Source organism: Lutra lutra, chromosome 3 (genome assembly GCF_902655055.1).
Source record: "Lutra lutra chromosome 3, mLutLut1.2, whole genome shotgun sequence".
Taxonomy (NCBI): Eukaryota; Metazoa; Chordata; class Mammalia; order Carnivora; family Mustelidae; genus Lutra; species Lutra lutra.
This window is the reverse complement of record NC_062280.1, coordinates 31,971,047-31,988,724: the sequence shown is the minus strand read 5'-3', so window position 1 is coordinate 31,988,724 and position 17,678 is coordinate 31,971,047. Positions and strand designations below refer to the sequence as shown.

The following is a 17,678-nucleotide window of genomic DNA, read 5'->3' as shown; positions in this document are numbered from 1 at the left end:
ATGACATCATCTTGAGGGCCTGTCCTGATCCATTTGTGATGGCTTTCTTGTGACGGTTGTGTTGACAGCTGTTGGAAGTGATCAGCAGTCCCTAGGCCCAGAGAGGGAGGTCCCAAATAGTGTCGGAGAATATCTGAAAACGATTTTTAAAAATATGCCATTTTATTAATTTTGAGTGAATACCATCCCTGTAGATAGGCAAAATGTGGCCCAGTAGAGGAACTACTTCAGTAACTAGAAGACCTGTTTGCATTTAGCTTTTAAGCAGAGTTGGTTTTTGCCTCGATGGTAACTGGAATGTATAGGAGTGGATGTTTGTGTGTTTTCTCCAGCACAAAACCCCCCACCCCCGGACCCTTCTATATACTATCACTTCCCAGTTATTTCTTTTGCACATAGTGGAAAGGTCTGTGCTAGCTCAGCTCCCTCTTGAACTATGGCAAGTTCTAAATGAATGAATCAAAATTAATGAAGTTTATTGGAATGTCACTCATTTGCAGAATTTTGTGTCCTTTGCTGAGCAGCTTCTCTGGGCTTGGTGTTTATTTTCATGTGAATGCCTGTGTTAGCATTGCCTGTTTGGGGATAATAACTATGAGGGGTCACAGACATCATCAATTTCGCTTCATCAAGAGTGGAGGTTAAATATGTGGGCTCTGGAATAAAGTCACTGGGTGTGAAGTTCTGCTCTACGACTTACCACTCTGGGCAAGTCCTTTCACCTCTCTAAACCTGAGTGTTTTTATCCGTGGAAAAGAGTTGATAAGGACGGTTAAGCAAGATCAGATATAGAAGATGCTATTTTTCTTTTTTAAAAATCATAGCACTTGGCATGCATAAATGTTAGCTATATTTGCAACAGTAACATTAACTATATTTTACTTATTATATATATAAATATATGAAATATATATATAATTTATCAAATTAAATGAATTATTATAATAATATGCACATTCACACTTGATAAGTGCTATGTGATGTTGTGGAATACTAGTGCAATCACAATTCTTCACTGGCCAGGGGACATTTGGCAATGTGGAGAAGTTTTGGTTGTCATAACTGGGGAGGAGCTACTATTGCATTTTTTTGCACAGAGCCCCAGGATACTGCTAAGCATCCTACAATGGTACAAGATGACCGCGACTGCAAAGTATTATCCTTCCCCAAATGTCAACGGTGCCAAGGTTGAGAAACTCTGTAGCAAAGGTGTGAGATCACTTATAGGAGATACTGTAGAAATTTGAAATACACAAATACATGTTTCATTTTTCTTGATGAATATGAAAATTTAACAGATTTTTTACTGCCTTTTTGTAGCTCTTTCTTGCTATTAGGTGCTATAGGAGCTTTTGTTCCAACGGCTCAGAACTATTTTGTCCAATTGCTTTTTAGATATGAAATGGGCTTCTGAGCTAATCTGGTGAACTCATCTACATGCAGTAACATTTTAAAATTAAATTATTGGGCATGGCAGGCTTATCTAACTTTGTTATTTATGTCTGTTATGGGTTTTTGATAAATACCAAATTGCCCACTTCCAATGGAACCAAAGAAGAGGTAAGTTGTTTTATTTGCCTATTTATTTTCCTTGACCGGGGCCAAATCACAAAAACAAAACAAAACAAAACAAAACAAAAACAACAGAAAACCAAAACCAGTGTGATCCAAAGACTCCCTGCTCAGAATCACCAAACATTCCAGTACCATGAGAATTCCCGTGTTTTACCAGCATGTACTGAATCAGCATCTTTGCAGGGGGCGTGTGGGGGGGGGGTGGTAAGACCCAGGAATCTGTATTTTCCAAAAGATTCCAAGTGATCGAAAGCATTCTAATGCTTGAGAACCACTGGAGTACAATACAAGAGGTATGAAAGCGGGCAGGCAGAGCCGTGATCCTGTGGTCTTAGTTTTTGTATCAGACACTCTGTGAACCTGGATTAGAATGTATAGATCCCTGGAGTGCACTAGGTTAGCATTTTCTTTTATTTTTCCCTAGAAAAGGCCCTCAATATATTCTGCACCTGAAGACAGTAGCTCCATTTTTAATAAAGGAACCTGCTGTTTGAGCCCTTGGTGAAGCTGTTAGAAGGGAATAGCTATGGACAAAGGCAAGCTGGTTCTATATTTAGAATGTTCTGTGGGGCTGAGTGTTTGACAAATTCATTCTTGTTCCTCTTAGAATTGCCTGGTTTGTAAAGCAGAGAACAGTTTACTATATTCTAGCCCTTCAAGCTGGGTAAAACTTAGGGTTATTTATGTGTCCCTTGGGAAGGATGATATATCTAAAAGCCCATTTCTTTTCCTTCTTCACACATCAATTCTTAAGTTAAAACAACATCACACCTTTGGTTCTTATTTTATGACTTGGTACACCTTTCCAAGTGCCAGTGTAAAGTCTACTGATGCTAATTGCTAATAGAAATTAGATGTTTTGAGGGAAGAGTGGGAGGGGGGGGAGCAAATTAATTCAAACCTAATTTGCATTCCCTTGCCAAATTTGAATTGGGACCAATTTGCAAACTGAATTATCTCTCTAGCCTTGATAGAGTTTATAATAATGCTGAAAGTTTCTTAACTCATGGCAGTGCCTTTTTAATAAAGACGCATTCACAGCTGCAGTCTTGGTGCCTTGTAACATATTGCTAATAATTGGGCTAATAAGATCTTAAAGTTAATTAAAAGAGGGAAAAACCCATAAAGTCTGATGTAGCTCAAACTGGTTGGTGTGTAATAGGCTGACCAAGCAAAACTGCAAAGAGAGAAAAAGGATAAAATTTGTTCACTAGTCATCTACAAATGATGGTCCTTTTTTTTTTTTTAAGAAAAAATGGTAACTTTTGGCATCTTTCTTAAAACAATTGATAACCATTTAACAGAATTATTCAATGCCTATTATCTTGTTTCCTTTTACAGAATTTCATAAGACAGTGTCAAAGAGGTGACACATGGGTAACCCATCACTTTGTAAAATTGATAGTCCCTGAGAATCTGGGGGCATGTTCCTTACCACTACATAGGCCAGAGGGAACTTGATCTAACCTGGTTTTCATGGTCCAGCTGCAGTGCTCACAGCACTTCTCAATAAAAGGATTCTAGAACCAACATGGTGAACTGGAATATGGCTTCTGTCTGATTTTTCAAAGGCCCTTCAAGCTTCTCTAGTACAAGCCTGCCTTCTTGCACTTTCTGAGTATCCTTTTTCAAAGCCTGCAGCTTTGTACAAAGTGATAATCCTGGTTCCCCTGTGCAAAGGTGAAGGTGTTCATAAAATAAAGAGGGGTAGAATCTTTGTAATGTATGCTCATTTCAATATGGCATCTGGAGGTAGGATAACAGAGGGGACAGATGCCAACTGTGGTACTATCTATTTGTAGATGGTAGCATTCTGGTGCCTCTGCCTGGCTTGTGAGTTGATTTGAATGCCTATTGGTCTTCAAATCCCTCCGAATATTATCTTCTGGCCCAGTATAACCCAGTATATGACTTATAGTTCTGAAGGGCTTTTTTTTTTGAAGGTTCTAGATTATTCTGCTAACACTATACCCAGATTATCTTCCTCCCATAAATCACACTGAACTCTGTTCTGATAATTTCTAGCTTTGGTCTCTTTTTTAATAATTGGTTTCATCAAAAGAAGCATGCACATGGTATTCCAATACAAGCTTAAATTAAATTTCAGTCATTGATATTTTGAAATCCTACTTCACTCCCTCCCCCCACCTCCCCATTCTGTGATTGTGAAATTGTTGTTGCATCAATAATGGGCAATTATGCATTTGCATGATAATCCATATCTACTTCTAACTTACTATGTACACATTTTATTTTCTAGCATCAGATTCTGATCTGAGCAGCCTTGGGTGACATATCAGTTGTGACAGATGTAACCAATTGTCCCCCAGTGTCCATTCTCCCATTCTATAGAAATATTTGTGATATAACCTCTAACTTGTAGCTTAGCCTAGGCTGCTTGGAGTAAAGCTTCCCTTATAACTAAGGATTGCCATGGGATTAAATGTTGGTCAAAATCGTATACGTTGGGGTCCCTGGGTGGCTCAGTTGTTAAGTGTCTGCCTTCAGCTCAGGTCATGATCCCAGTGTACTCAGATGGAGTCCTGCATCAAGCTCCCTGCTCACCAGGTAGCCTGCTTCTCCCTCACCTGACCCCCCACCCCCTGCTCATGTTCCCTCTCTCACTGTGTCTCCGTCAAATAATAAGTAAAATCTTTAAAAATATATATGGTATATGTCAAAGCAGGCTGTTGAACTTCTGGAAAGTGCCCTTATGGGGAGGCAATATTTCTTTCTTCTCTCATTTTCTCCATTCTGCCAGCTGGAATGTGGGTATGATGGCTGGAGCTAGAGCAACCTTCTTAGACAGGTGATCTAGGGAATGGAACCATGGACTGAGAGGCAGCAAGAGAGAAAGAACCTGGATCCCTGGGCCTGCTGGATGCCATATCAGACTTGGACCACCCAGCGTCAACTTTTTTTGAGAGAAGGATAAATACCATCTGGTTTATTTTGGATTTTCTGTTATTGCCAGTTGAAATGAATACTAAGGAATTCATTAGTGTTCCTCAATTCTCAAAAATTCCTTTATGACTCTGCTTCTTAATGTTTGGAATTCTTTCAAAAAGGCCTAAAGCCCATCATCTCACATTTTGTTAAAAGAATTAATGAACGTGAGACCCTGAGGCATTATAAACATTGCTTAAATATTCACTAAAGGGTGATTTACTAGCACAAGATCTATTTCAGAGACCATGGTCAATATAGGGCTTCCCATATTGAAACCTTCTTTCTGAAGCCTGAGCCTGGAAGGAAAATGGATCATAAACTTGTCTAGTTCTGGCTCTGTTTTATGAGCACAATATTGATCCCTTTATATGAAGGGGAGGGAAAATAAGACAAGAGCAAAAACATTGAAATCTTTTTCAATTTTGGTCAAATCAAACAAGAGTATTGACCAACAGATTCCAGATAGTTGTTGAGTATCTCTGTTATTCAAGAGTTTGTGCAAGGTTCTATACTTGTTTCCAAGAAGTGAAATCTAGTCAGGGGATGTCTTACCTTTAGGTGACATATCAGTTTTGGCACAGGTAGCCAGCTGTCCCAAAGATTCTCTAAAAAGCAGGCCCTGAGATAAGGATTTATGTACTAGTAGTTTATTTGTATGATGTTCCCAGGAAGCATGGGGAGGAAGAGAAGACAAGTAACCAAACAGGTTGATGTTCTGGATAACCAGGACACAATCATGTTAAGAGTTTTCTGAGGAGGGGGCCTGGGTGGCTCAGTTGGTTAAGTGCCTTTGGCTTAGGTCATGATCTCAGGGTCCAAAGATTGAGCCCTGTATTGGGCTCTCTGCTCTGTTTCTCCCTCTCACTCTCCCTCTGTGCTCTCTCTCTTTCTATCTCTCAAATAAATAAAATCTTAAAAAAAAAAAAGAATCTTCTGAGGAACTATGTAGAGTATGCTTTAGGACCTTCCCATCAAAGGTGAAGAAGTTGGGATATTAATCCAGCAACTCTAATCCTTCATTGATTGAGGGTTGCCCCTAAAGAATTTAACTCATTGGCATTTCTGGGCCATTCTGCCCATGGGCTGAGAACACAGCTGGGGATAGGCAGTCATGCAGATACCAGGGGTAAGAAAACATTAGCGTATATGGGAACTGTGTATGAAGCTAAAAGTGACTTCTGGGGTCATCCAAGGATGAGGAAGACACCAACAGCATCTGAAGCAGTCCATCTGTTGCATTGCTTGGGAAACACATTAGTCTACTGCATTCTATTATGAGGAGAGAGCTGCCCATATAAGGCTATGTAATAAATGCTTGATAGTATAATCTTAGAATCTCTAAGGAAAAACATATCACTTTGGGCCATAGTGCTGGAGGAGGGGTTTATGTGTAATATGAAAATCACTTTAGCTTAAAGCTGGTTAGGATTTAAACAAGAGGAAGGAAGAAGGGGAAATGGATACCGGGAGTGAAGCATATTATGAGCTAGGCTTGTATGTAAAAATGTGAAAGGTACAATGTGGGAGTTGGTGGCTGAAATCAAAGGTCTAGAGTGGGAGGTAAAGTTGGAAAAGTATTAAGGAATGTTTTTTCAGGGACCTTATAGTTAGGACTAAGTGTTCTGGTTTGACTTCCTGCCAAGATATTCTTTTCTATTTTAATGGGACTAAATTTATATATAATTAAAATTTTTAGTCCCAATTTAATGGAAAATATTACACATTCTTACAGGGGCAATTTTAAAACAACCGTTCTCAACCTTTTTTTTTTTTTTTTCCCTATCATGGTAGACAGAAAAAATTATGTTAGCATACAGCCCATACGTTAGAGATAGGATATTTCTAATTTCCTAAATGTTATTTTATTATTTTTTTTAAGATTTTATTTATTTATTTGACAGAGAGATCACAAGCAGGCAGAGAGGCAGGCAGAGAGAGAGGAGGAAGCAGGCTCCCTGCTGAGCAGAGAGCCCGATGCGGGGCTCGATCCCAGGACTCTGAGATCATGACCTGAGCCGAAGGCAGCGGCTTAACCCACTGAGCCACCCAGGCGCCCTAATTTCCTAAATGTTAACTCCATCCTTTTATCTCCAGTTCAGAGATGTCTATCAGAATGCAAGTACGCAACAAGAAGGCCACTGACAAGACTGAAACAATCTAATTCATTAGAAAGAAAATAATTAGCAAATGTTGGTCCTTTAATGCTTATAGAATAAGAAGGTTATTTGTGATATATTTCAAGGCCGGTTGTGATATAACCGTGTTTCCAGTGCAATGGCTGACAACTAGTGCTTTAAAGTCAAGGTTGCAAATGGGTGATCTGCAGGCACAAGCCACAGACAGGCCTTTTGTGACTGTCTCAGAGTGTTGGCCTCAAAGGGATGGAAGGGCTCCCTTTAACACTAAGGCAATGACAACAAGTTCACTCTATAACATCAGGAGTCAAAAGGACAGGGAAGACCCAGGGAATTTTGTTAACTGCACTGCAAATCCTCGCACTCCAACATTCCTACACGGAACCTCGCTAGATCTAAGGAGCGCAGTTGCACCCCTGGATGGAGCTGAGCCTTCCAGCTTACCCCTCTGGCCTCTTTCACTCTCTTGCTTTACTTGAGTGGTCTGTAGGCATTTGAGTGTGAAATGTCACTTTTGGAGCATAAAAGGAACACTTAGTTTCTACAGGCTCCCAAAGCCACTTGGTGCTTGGCCTTGAAGTCCGAGAGCTTGTGTTCTCCCTTAATTCTTAGGCAATGGCTAGATAATCTCAATTAGGGTATCTTAACTACAGTAGCCTTTGTATCTTAGTGAAGACTATTTTCTTTTCTTTTCTTTTCTTTTTTTTTTTTTTTTTTAAGAGGGGAAGGGGCAGAGGAAGCTGGAAAGAGAGCGGCTTAAGCAGTCTCTACACCTGGAGCCCATATGTGGGGTTCGATCTCACAACCTGACCCAAAATCTAGAGCTGGACACTTAACCCACTGAACCACCCAGGTGTTTCTGTGAAGACTATTTTATATTCCTATAATCCTGCTATCAAATGTAGTTTTCTGTCTCTTATATTTGTAGCTGGAATCAACTTTTTTCCTTTCTACAAAATGTAATGAGTATCTTCAAGTCCCCATCAATTTGTGAATCCTAGTTGAGTTCACCTTCATGATTTGTTAAGATAGGATCAATTTTGTTGATTGACTAACAGCTGGATGCGACAAATGGCAGCTGTGTACTGAAAATCTTCTGTTGCCCAGGCATGGTTTTAGGTGTTGAGGGTACAGCAATAAGCGCCACAGAATTCTTTGTCCTCGGTAAATTTCTAGTTCAAGAAGTACCATCACAGATGCATGGATATTTAAGGTATCAAATGGCTAAGGTACTAGGAAGAAAACCAGGCAAGGTAAGGGGAACCTGGGAGGTGTGTTGTTTCATAGAGAATGAGGGAAGGCCTTTCTGAAGGGGTGATAATACCAGAGCCTTGAAGGGTCCTAGGACAAAGGTATTCAGAGATTTGAGAGAAAAGTGTCTCAGTTACAGGAACAGTAAATTCTGAATTGGGGGTATGCTTGTTTTTTTAATTTTTTTTTAAATATATAAGGAAGCCAGCATGGGTGTATCTTAGTGACAAGTTAATAGGAGACCAGATTGGAAAAGTGACTGGGGGTCAAAGCATGTAGCATTTGCAGGCAAGAATAGGGATTTTGAATTGTATTCTGAATGATTGGTTTGCTCAGGGAAGAGACATGATTTAAATTATTTTTCAAAAGGATTAATCAACTGCTGTGGGGGAAACAGTCTGTAGTAGGGTGAAAGTGGACACAGGGAGATGATGAGAAAGCTATTCTAATACTGTGGCTTAGGGTCGGATGGTAGCAAGGCAAATGGTGAGAAGTGGGCAGATTCAAGATGGTGGTAGAGGGGAGGTGAAGTGTGACATGAAGAGAAGGATCAAGATGTTTTTGGCTAATTCTCAGGTGGGGAAGACTGCAGGAGGGGCAGCTTTGTGTGTGTGAGTAGTGGTAGAAATCAAGAATTTGGTTATGGACATATTGACTTTGAGATGCTCATTCAACTTCCAAGTAGTTATGTCAGAGAGGCATTTTGATAATGCAAATCTGATATTCAGGGGAGATTTGGGGGATGATGAATTATATTGAGGAGGCACCAGCGTATTTCCAAGCCCATAGGACTGAATGAGATTATTTATGAAATTGAGTACTCACAGGGAAAATGTGCCTTGTAGTGAGTGGTGAGAAGTTGGATTTGACCCATGCTGGCTTACACAAGATCAATGTCAGTGGGTGAGGAAAGCCTGACTGCAGAAGGGAATTGAGAGTGGGAGGAGAGGACATGGAAGCCGTGAATAAGGACCATTCCATGCTAGAGAACAAAGAAATGGAAGAGGGAGACATGGCCATAAAACTTCAGGCTCTCTCTTTCCTTATGTTCTCTTGTGGACCCCAAGGCATGGTTGCAGGAAATTGTCAAGTTTCACGTATAAGGCACATTTGAGTCCATCTTTTTCTTTTTTCAGCTAGCAGCTCATCTTGTCCCTCTACATCCAGGCCCTTGCCACTGTTCTCTGTTCATGGCATTGGTGCTGCCCAACTGTGACACTCACACGCTAACAATGACCCGGATCCACCAGTGACAGCCCTGGGGCATCTGTTTCTGTCTCTGTCTTTCCATCATTGCTGCCTAGAGCTTCTTAGCACCAGCTGGTACTTGCATTGTATATGCCTATTGTGCTCTTTGGCTATAGGAAAATGAGTGTTTCACCTATTATTCAGTGTCTTATGTCCAATATTTCAGGTTTTGCTGTGGGGCAGTGAGAGAGAGAGAGAGAGAGAGAAAAAACGAGGGAGAGAGAAACAGGAAAGGGACAACATATTAAATTAGAAAATGTGGCTGGATGCAGGTGGGGAGTATAGCTTACTTCTTGGCATCTGGCTGGTATATTAAGTCTTCGCTTTATCAGAGCCCTTAAAGCTGAAAGTTACTTGTTGGCCTTTGTAAATTTAGCAAATCAGATCAATTAAAAATGTTAGTTAAAATGTTTGTATTTTGAGGCAAACAGTTTTATCTCTTGTTTGATTCAGCAGGGACCCTGAGTCCTTTTCATATGATGTGTAAGTCTTTAATTTCTGAAAAGGAGAAAACATGTATTTATATGAAATAATCTTTGGCTTGATCAAGCTAATCCTTATTTGTCTGGATAACCCCTCCTGAGTTTTTAACCACCTCTGTTCCTGGAAATCGAGTCCTGTAAGCAAGAATTTCAGAACAAATTAACTCAATGTCTAATTTTGTTCCCTCTCTGTCTTCCCATTTCTTTCCTCTCCAGAAAACATTCTTAGTTGATAATTCCAAGTCTAAGGCAGAAAACTGAGAGGATTTTCACCTATGCTCATGCTGATCTCATCCATAGGAGAAATTCAGTTGTGAAGTGGATCGGTCTCCAGTAACTTAAAATCAAGTGAGTACAGTATATCATATTCTCTTGGGGGCACTGGGAAAACCATTCAAGGTGGTTCTTGCTCATTGAGGAACTCACTGAGTCCAGAATTTGAAGGTGGAGGATGTTATACTTGTTCTCCTCGTACTGTGATTTATAAAACATCTCTTAGGTCTCTTGCTCTGAAGTTTGTCATTTTTGGGGAGGGGGGTCATTAGTTATAAATTTGCCCTACTTGACCCAGGAGTGCTCTGAGAAGTTAAGAGACCTATAACTAGGGGTGCCTGGGTGGCTCAGTGGGTTAAGCCTCTGCCTTCGGCTCAGGTCATGGTCTCAGGGTCCTGGGACTGAGAACTGCATCAGGCTCTCTTCTCAGCAGGGACCCTGCTTCCCCTCTTCCTCTGCCCGCCTCTCTGCCTACTTGTGATCTCTCTCTCTGTCAAATAAACAAAAAAAATCTTTAAAATAAATAATGTCTTTAAAATATCTTTAAATAAAATCTTTAAAAAAAAGAGAGAGACCTGTACCTTATTATCAGTTAAAATTTGAAGTCTTTAAATTTTGTAAATGGCAACGATGCTTGTCATTTTGGTTGTACACTTTGGGAAAAGAACACAATAGAAGGAATCAGATTTTCTAACTGCAGATTAAGTTGTAAACTCAGCGAATGTTTTCAAGTTATATTAGTCCTTTTAGGGCCTACTATTTGATAAAGTCGTAGTTTAGCCTACTCATCAAAACAAATAAACATTTACAGAATGGGAACTGGGTAACAGAAGCAAAGCTGCAGTTTTTCTGCTCTTTAGAAACACCAGTTCAACCTTGATCTCTCTTTAGGGGAAACACTTTTCCTGCAATCATCCATCATATTATAGGCAGTTGTGCAATAGTCTTCTTTCGAATATGAAATGTGCAAGTGAAATGTAACTTTCACCTCCATCCCTGGTATACCAGTAGCTTAAATTTAAAAACTGGCATGTCCAAGGGAGAAAGACACATCAGGCATGTATACTACAAAGACAAATGAGCCAACATAGAACAGAGGCTCCAGGTCCCTGCAACCATAGGCTCAAGCACCTTGGATTTAGTGGCGAGTTAGGTTCCTTTCTCAGTCCTATAGGAGGACCTGGAGAATATTGCCCCAAGCCCAATAGAAGACAGTCACTCTTACTGTACAGGGGGAAAACAAAACAAAACAAAACAAAACAAAACCCTGTAATTTAACATGCTTCTGAGGTTTTTAATAAGCAATGCAACTTCACAAATGGATGATAACCAAATAAGAAAGCACTCCTCTCATTTCAGACTTGAAGAAACTTGAACCAGTCTGGCCAGTTTCTAATTATAATGTGTGTTGTAATTAGACGAGTGATTTATCAGAACATTACTTAATCTGAGTTTCGGTTCAGAGGCTTAGAAGGGAAATTTTGCTAGTCTTTGGATGACTGACTTCATTTTCCTTGCTGAATTTCATTTAAGTTCTGGGTCCAGATGGAGAAAATAATGTTCTTATTCTTTCCTTTCCAAGCAAATGATTAGTAAGGGAAATGCTACATTTGACTTTGCTAGAAATCAAACCCATTGGCAATGAAGGTCATGTGGTTCAGTTTAGTTCCCTGACATTTGCTCTGTTTTGGGCCTTTGTGATTGGTGACTCAGTGGAGAATTCAGACTTACCCTACACCTCATTTTTAGTGACTCCTTTTATTGAATACTCATGACAATTTTCTATTTCTTTTTTTTAAATATAAAGGTATTTTCTATTTAGTATCATGAAGGCAGGTTTATATTTTATGCTAAATACCACCTTGAAGACAGAAAAGAAGATGGAAAACCATAATAAAGTTAGATAATTGGTGTAGGAACAGTATTTAATCTAAGGCTTGAAACTTCTTCCAGCTTGTATTGTGTCTATGATATGAATGATTACTTTGTGGAATTCTTTAGGGCATTTCCAGGCATCTTATCAAGGTTGGTGAATTGATTAGTAAGCCCTCTTAGCATATTTGGGATGTGGGCAGCACGCAGTCTGTAAGGATGGGCAGGAAGGTGCTATGACACAGGACTGAGACTTCCAAGTCTCACTAACAGGATCATAAAATCAGAGCTCTTAAAATAAAGACTTCTTACCCCACTATCATTAAGATTAGCCCTATTTTCAAGTTAAAAACATAAAAGGGTTTTATTAGCAAACCAAAGTGGAAATTAGGAGTTCATGTGTCCTAAATTAAGTTAATTCTAACTGAATCTTACTGTAACAAGAATGTAATATAGAATCTCCAAACATAACTCCACATGCAAATTTCATTCTATGGTAAGAGATTATTTTAAGGTAATCTCAGAGAGACTATATAATAATATTAAAATGTAAAACACAACTGGAAAGTGATATGATTAAATTACAAGAATTAAATAGCACACATTTTTGCAATTATAACGGGAAATCATATGCTAGTTTGCTATAGGACTCATCCAAAGTCCAATCACTGGAGAGTCTTCTTGTGAAGAGAATTGCCCAAATCATTTTTCCAAGCTTTCTCTGTAACTCTCTTGTTAGATCTTTCTTTTCACATAGAATGAATGCATTTGCTAGCTGACAGCCAAACTCGAAAAATACCAAAAAAGTGTAAGACACAGACACTGCCCTCCTGCAGTTTATATTCTAGTTGGAGTTATAAGACCCCTGCAGAAGAAGCATTTGAAGTGACATGTGATTGGATGTCTGAATCAGTTTTATAGGGACTAGGTGACTACAGGGGCAGTGTGATTGGAGTGTTTGGGGAAATTAGGATTTATTGGATGGATAAAATCTGAAAAAGAGGAGAAAACATAGATGGATTGTACATATGGCATACATAAAAGTGAGAAAAAGGGTATAAGCTTAGAATGTATTTATTCAGTAATTATTTATTGAGTGCCTACTAGAAAAATGGTGGTAAATATAATGAGGTCTTGACTCTCATGAAACTTCCATTCCAAATGTGATGAGGAAGACAATAAAAAGAAAAAAAGGAAACAATATATTTCTAGATTGTGAATATGCATTTGAGGAAATAAACAGGCAAGGTAATAAAGTCGGGGGGGGGTGGGGGTATATTCAGTGTTTCTCAAAATTTAATGTTGATATGAATCTCCTGGAGGTCTTATTAAAATTTAGATTCTGAGCCAGAAAGTCTAGGGAGGGTCCAGGAGTCTATATTTTCAAAAATATCCCAGGTGTTGCCAATGCAACACACAAATCACACTTTGAGTAGCTAGGCTTTAGATGGAAAAAAATTGGGCTTCTGCTCTGGGAAGATCTAGGTTGAAAGAACAAAAGACTAAAGACATAGGATTATAATGATCCAAGCTTGCCCTGATGAGCCCCTTGTCAATGGAAAGGAAGGAGTGAGTAGGAGAAAGAGGACTTTGTGAGAGTTTGTTTATATGTGGTGAAGAAGGTGGATGGTCTTAGGAATGGTGGGACATCCAAAATTCCAGCAGGCACCCAAACACACACGGCTGGCCATTCAAATGAAAGTTCTCCCCAGGAGTTAAAGATTTTTAATTCCTAAAGGTTTAAGATGTGTAAATAAGGAATTCATTTCAGTGCACGGGTATGAAGACAGAAGAGAAACTAATTAAGACCGTGCTTCAGGAAGGATTTACAACCTACAGAAGGAAGAAGAAGGGCACATATGGGTGGGAAGGGGTTGGTGAGAAATTCAGCAACATCAGAAAGCTGTCAGGAGTAGTGCATGGCCAGTGTGGGCACTGTATACTGTGTGATGTGGGGACTTTGACCACTTTCATTGCAAACAGGCTGATTTTGAAGGCAGGTCTTTAACTCTCATACTGCTTGCACGCCCCCCCCCCCCCCACTGCCACCGCCGGCTTCCCCCAAGCCATGTAGTCAAGCATTTCCATCTGAGAAGTGCCTTCCAACTCAGAGAGGAAGGGGAACAGGAAGAAAAGGATTATGACTAGGAAGAGGCCAAGCTTGGGATTAATGCCAAATCTGACTTTACACAACTAACTACAGTCCCAGAAAGCCATGGTTCTCCCCAGGGTACACTAATATACTCCCCAGAGGAGGCCAAGGGAGAGAAAGTTTGTCTTTACCCATATTTTATAGAAAGGCTGAGTCCCAAAGAAGCTCAGTATATTCCGAGAGAAAATTACATCTGTTAGCAGTAAGCTTAGAATGAGGACTCAAGCTTTTTTCACCTTCAGAGTGGTGATCTTTTTATTGCAATTAAAGTAAATAGAGACAAATGTTAAATATAGAGGGTATATATAGCATACCTTGTCTCTGAGTCGATGGGAGGCTTAGATTTTGCATTCATTGACATTAGTTTCTAGTCTTTCTGGATTCAGGACATAAGGTGACATTTTATGTTTACTTTCTTCTGCATGTTAGGAATATGAGAAAACCTTCAGTGAATGTTTTGAGCAGCTCCACATTGAAATACTAGATGGCAGTCTAATACTACCTTTGGTATTTAGAATTACTGGTTCTCAAAATGGCATTTTAACAGAAAATTTTAAGAGATATTTTTAAATGAATAATTTCAAGAGAAAGCTGTACCAAAATAAATAAATGGTGTACAATACATTTGTAAATTACCTTTCCCCAACCATATTTTTAATTACTAAATAAACATGCAATTGAATGAGATACTAAAAACTTAAGACCTAACCAAAAAATAAACAAAGGACATTAACAGATATTTCACAGGAGGAGAAATACATGTGGTCATTGAACATATACACAACACCTAATCTCTAATAAGAAAGAAAATTCAAACTAAGTGTGAACATTTTTATTTCCCCTCAATTTGATAGAATTATTTTCAAAAGTTCTATCCTAAAGAAAAATTAGAGATGTGGTCAAAGATTTATGTATAAGCATCTTCCTTGATGTTTTATCTATGATAATCTAAGGACATTAATGCTTAGAAGATGGTATTTCTTAAAATGGAATATTATACATTCTTAATTTATAGGACTTTCTATTTTAGTTAGCCTGTAACAAAATTATATTAATTATGGCGAATCATTGTAAAAATACAGGCATATAAAGTCTCAGACATTGCAGACAGGAAGTATAAGTTACCCCTTATTGGAAGGACAGAATTTCTTGGGTGGTTTTGGGGTCTTTGGAAGCATGGATCAGATTCTAAATATGTATAACGAGGTCATGCCTGGGTTATTGGTGAAGGAATGGAATCATAACCAAATGGAGGGCTGATAACCCCACTCAGCAGCAGCTGGTTACCTCACCTGTACAAGTGTCAAGGGAAGGAAATCCAGTTTCCTTCCTTCAGACACTTTCCCAGAATCATGTGAATGTGTATCTGGGGCCTTAATACCACCTCACTGCTATCTTCAGCTCATAGAGTTCCCAGTGGGAACTAAGAAAAAATGAATTTAGTAAACTAGGAAAAAAACCCTCAAATCTCCCTCCTGAGTGATTATTAAAATATCATCATTTGTAAATATTTTGCCAGGATGATAAAAGTATTACTCTGCCTTTAATTTCTTTCTTAACACATTCTTTCTAATGCATGTTGTTGTGTTTTTTGGTTTTGTTAAAAACAAGAAATAATAATTGCTTGGTTTGCTATTCACTTTATGTAATAATATGGAATAAACAGGACTAAAGAAAAATCAATAGCATTGTTTGGCCCAAAAGGTTGCTTGTTGCATTCTGCTAGAAATACATGAATTGAGTGTTTAATTTATTCCCTTAATTTATTGATTCAATTACTCATTGCCCTTATTGTGGAAATAGTAGATAAAAATGAGGGAAACCTTTGGCAAAATGGTCTTACACCTTGGCAACTGTGAGGAATATGGAATATATAGAGTCTAATCTTGGAATCCAGTACTCAGTAAGAATTAAAAAAAAATAAATAAATCCACTGTCACATAGTAAAAAAAAAAAAAAAAAAGAATTTTTTAAAGCCCTTAAGTTTTGGATGAACGTATTTTAAAAATAAGAGCCACATATGGTCCCCAATTAAAAACATAATCATAATCTAAGTATAATCAAAATTCTGGTACATTGATTTCATAAGCCGGAAATATAACTTGTTGAAAACCTGGTTGGGGCGTAAATTCTACAATGTCTCTGCTTTCAGTAATTTGTATTTTTTTTCTGTGAATAACAGAAAAGCTCATTAATAGCATTTTTCTAGGTTCTGTCCTCTGACAAGGAAACAGACTGTGAGACCTGTAAGTTCTTAAAATTTTATCATGATTAGAAAAACACATCATTAACCATGAGAAGACTTTTCTGTATCACTGAGATATTTAGGCACATCCTTTTCCAGGCATCCAGCCTGCCAACGAGGTCCTACCCTTTGTGTAACACAACAATGCTGCTGGCCTCTTATGATCATTTCCATGGAGAATCATATAATATTCCATGGGGGAAGAGACAGGGGCAATTGTCCCCCTGAGTTCTCTCATTTCACAGATGAGCTTGCACATTTGAGTAGTTTTCCCAGTATGGGTCAAAACCTACTCTAATGAGACTGATAAAACAACAGATTTTGTTACAGTGGAACACAAAAGAAGCTTATAATACTATTCATTATTTTTAAAATGTGCATCATTGAAACAAATGTTTGGTCTTCCTCTTATTTGTACAATTAGTAAGTTCAGGTAGTGGGAGAAGAAAAATGGATTTTGGCAAATGCAAAGTTTGAGTGTATCTGGGGCACTGGGAAGGGTCGATGTCTGTATCTCTTTAATAATTATATTTTAGTGCAATTTCAGATCATCCTATAAAAATGTTCATGTTTTATAAGGGTTGCAGAATCTCTTTTTTCTTTGTTTGAATTTGCTTACTTATGTAATCTTTATGTCCTGGGTTCCTATAGATGAAGAGCGTGGCTTATCAGTTGTTTGGGGTTATTTATTGCCTATGATTCTACTTTTTTCAGAAAAGTCAGAGATGAGCCCCATTTGACTTTCTGGTATCTCACTAACTTCTGAAACTGTGAGAGTCTGAAGAGACCCTTGATCCAGCCCTCTCTTTTGGTAGATGAGAAAAACAAAGTCTGGAATGTGTTTGTCTGAGTCAATGGCAGAGCTAAAACAAGGACCACGGTCTCCTGCCCGCCCCATGTGGGGTGAGTTTTCTACTACATCATTCTTGCATTGTAGGTCCTTCTTTTTCTCAGCAGTTTAATGACTATAAGAGTCATATTTCTCATAGAGACAGGCCCACATGCTGGAGATCTGCCTTTGAATATAATTCTACTGTGAGCACTCACTGTCTTTTACCAAGCTGACTGAAACCTTACCCCAATCCATTTGTCCTTTCTACCTCCTTCCTCATCTCTCACTGGGCACTAAGAACTGCTGAATCTACTGGTGATGGTTAGTGATAGTTCTTAGTCACCAACCTTTTCCCTGGAAAAGGTGTTCTAGAGGCTCTGCAAACGACCTACTGTGGAGATCAAAATGGAGACAGGCTACCTTCAGTGCATGAGGTATGGGTATAATGGTGGGGAACAGAGGCTCAGGATGCTTATTTCAAATTTTGGCTTTACCACTTGGGCAAGCTACTTATCTCTGTGTTTCGCTTTGTTTGTCTATAAAAGGAGGATGATAGAAGTATCTCCTTAATAGGATTGTGATGAAGAGTCAATGAGTTAGTACATATAAAATATTTAGAATAGTGACTAATGCATAGTAAGTGCTTAATTAATACTGGCCAATA

General features: G+C 38.7%; 1 long non-coding RNA gene across 1 annotated transcript; it reads left to right on the top strand.

Annotated features, from left to right (window-relative positions):
- Positions 1-9,055: 9,055 nt before the first annotated feature.
- Positions 9,056-16,971, top strand: LOC125095745 (uncharacterized). The gene is made up of 3 exons (XR_007125938.1): positions 9,056-9,233; positions 9,857-9,988; positions 16,897-16,971. It is a non-coding gene; the product is annotated as an uncharacterized LOC125095745 (long non-coding RNA).
- The last annotated feature ends 707 nt before the right edge of the window (positions 16,972-17,678 follow it).